Genomic DNA, 3,305 nt, shown 5'->3' on the forward strand with positions numbered 1-3,305 from the left:
TTTGCCTATCAGAGAGAGCTACATACCCTTTGTTGTGCATAGTCTGAGTGTTGCATCTCTCTTTGTTGTGTGCTTCTGTTTCAGGTAATTTTTCTCTTTGCACCTCAATTTTTGTTTGTAGTTTCATACCGTCTGTTGGGAGAATTATTTTTTAATAGTGGTGCATGTCTGGCCTGGTTGGTGAACGGACTATATTCACCTACTACTTGCTTCCTCCCACTAGCGAGGGTATTCAAATTTGAAAGAAGGAAAAAAAATTCTCGACAAAAGGGTGTTCAATATGTGTTATATATCTCTAAAACGTAATATTTTACCTATATATGATCAGTTAACCACCCTTGTGACAATGCCAATACTTAGACTGATGAGAAAAAATTAATCTAGTTTTTGTCTTCACTAATATAAGATTTATAAATAATACAAACTTTATCTCATTACCCCCTTTTGTTATGTAGAACACTCATTGCATTACATGGGGAAAAGAGTGCGATGTTCCAACAAATTTGCTCTAAAAAAGGCGAGGACTTGATTTTTCAGCACCTCTCTCTCTCTATGATTTGTTGTCGAGCAGTCTTTGCCAATGACCTATCTAAAGTCAAAGACAGATCTATGATATAAACACATTGCTAGCACTTACTGGTACCTTCTCTGTAGTTATTTTTGCAGGAAAATTTGGAGCATTACAATTTTTCTAAACTTACTAAGCTCAAGAAATTTGTGTTTACTATATTCGGACGGAAAGACCAGAGTCTCTTAGGTTACACGTCTATCATAAGGGCTGCTCCATAGTTGGAGGAATTTGAATTACAGGTAGGTATAAAGTTTTGAGTTCTTTTTCCTCTTTTGCTGGTATATGGTCTGATTTGATCGTTATAGCAATTCTGTTTTAAGGAGTTATTGATGCTTGTTCTCTTTTTCAAAAAAGTTATTGATGCTTGGGCCATCATGAAGTCTTTTGGTTGCAGTTAAATCGAGCTGCAAATCCATCTTTCTACCTGTTATTTGGTGCATAAACTCAAGACAAAACAAAAGTGAAGTTCGATTAAATGATTTCTTAGGAGTGCATATTCCTAGAGCTCTTCAGTAATGTGTTTCAATTGCTTTCTTGAATTTTATTTTTGATCGGAATAATTTGCTTTATTGAATATTATTTGAAAAGAGAAGAAAAGAAGCAAAGTGGTTTTTATGGGACATGGGTTAACATATAAGAACTTAAAGTAGATGCAATTGACGCGCAAATTCTGAACATCCTTTAAGCAGTTGAAGGTTTATTGCAGGTTTAATCGCTTCCCAACTTCCTCCAATATCACTTTCTTGACTGAAGCCTATTTCCCCGCATATTTACTTAATAGCCTGCTTTTAACTCCTCTTTAATTATGGTTATCACTATTTAGATCCCAGTTTAAGTTTATGTATTTGCGCGTGTACACATGTATGTATACATGCATGCATTGTATGTATGTTAATAGTTTTATATACATCTACTTTTATATACATCGTAGATGTATATACGTATGACGGTCGTTCTTGCCATTTTCTATTGGGGTGAGGGGAATAGTTATGGGAAGAGAGGAGATACTGTACTGACAACCGTCCATTCTCAAAGAAAAAAAAAACTATACTGATAACTGTCTAGACAGATAGTCCTCTAAATTTGCCTCCAGCGATTCATCACTTCCAAGCTTTTGATGTTGAAGAAACAAGGTTTATATTTTGAGGATGAAGAAGTATAGGAGCAAAGTAGAACGCTATGGAGTTCAATAATGCTAAACCCAAAAAGACTGAAGCTTTCCATCAAATAGAACATGTGAACAACTGCAAAACCTCCCTAATCCATTGAGTCTTTCATGTTGGTTATTTGTTTGCAGAAATTTGAGATGGAAATACACATGTTAACGTTGTTGTTGCTTTCCTTGATCAAAATTAGCAGAAGATATGAGATGTAATAGTCTTCAGGACATTTATCTTTCTAAGTTATAAATGTTAGGAGAAGCAACAAAAGGTGCTTTCCTAGATAAGGAAAATACACATATGTGATGCCAAGATAGCATTTAACCTTTCTCGGCCTTTTGGTTATGATCAAGTGTGTGTTGAACCAAGTTACTGGTGAATTTGTACGAATCGTTAAAAAGGTCAGCAAGTCCGGCAGGTAGCTCATCAAATTTCTGTTATGACAAATCGCTGGTGTTTCTTTTGTTATAACCTAATTTTATGGCTTGTTTGAGAAGTAAAGATTTCTAGATCACGGATAACTAGTAATGGTGATTGAATAATGTTGACTACTAGATATATTACATTGTAACCGGACTTTGTTCATTCAGTCAAACAAGGGTATCAGGTTTAAGTCCCATATATGATATGGCCATACGGGTGTTGTTCCTTACTTTGTTCTATTTATGTATGGCAGTTGATGTTGTCATGTCCCTTCCCATCAAACAGAGAGTGTAGTAAAACCATAAAATGTCCACTGCATCACCTCAAAGTGATCAGGTTGTGGGGTTATTATAGCGATGTAGTTCATCTTGAACTCGTGAGGTACTTTCTGGAAAATGCTATTGCACTCGAGAAAATCATCATCGAACCTAGGAATCCAATTTATTCTCGCGTCTCTTTGGGACTTGAGGAAATTAAGAAGCAGCAAACTGCAAGAAATCTTGCTAATTAAGCTCCAGCTTGAAGGTGAAGTACCACTACTAGAATTCCGGAAAAAAGCAACAAAAAAAAAAGCGACCAAAGTTGGTCTGTCACAAAAGCGACCAACTTTGGTCGCTAAATTAACGAAAATAATGAAATAAATATTTGAAATATATTAGCAACCAAGGTTGGTCGCTACTTGTTCGCAAATTTCGTCAAAATGTTGACCGGACTTGTCAGACTTGCTTGGTCAAAGGTAAACTGAAATTAGCGACCATCTTTGGTCGCTAAAATGGGACCCACCTATAAAATTTTAATAATTATATTATTATTCTAAAAAAATTATAAAATATAAATATATATAATTTAAAATTAGGGACCAACGTTGGTCGCTAAATAAAGGGTAAGAAGTTAGTGACCAACTTTGGTCGCTAAAATGGGACCCAATTATAAAATTTTAATAATTATATATTTATTTAAAAAAAATTATAAAATATAAATAAATATAATTCAAAGTTAGCGACCAAAGTTGGCCGCTTAAAGAAATGGAGACCAACTTTGGTCGCTAATCTGGGACCCAGTTCTAACGTTTACCAATTATATTATTAGTTTAAATATTATGTAAAATATAAATAAATCTAATTTAAATTTAGCGACCAACTTTGATCGCT

The sequence above is a fragment of the Nicotiana attenuata genome, chromosome 11 (genome assembly GCF_001879085.1).
Source record: "Nicotiana attenuata strain UT chromosome 11, NIATTr2, whole genome shotgun sequence".
Lineage (NCBI taxonomy): Eukaryota > Viridiplantae > Streptophyta > Magnoliopsida > Solanales > Solanaceae > Nicotiana > Nicotiana attenuata.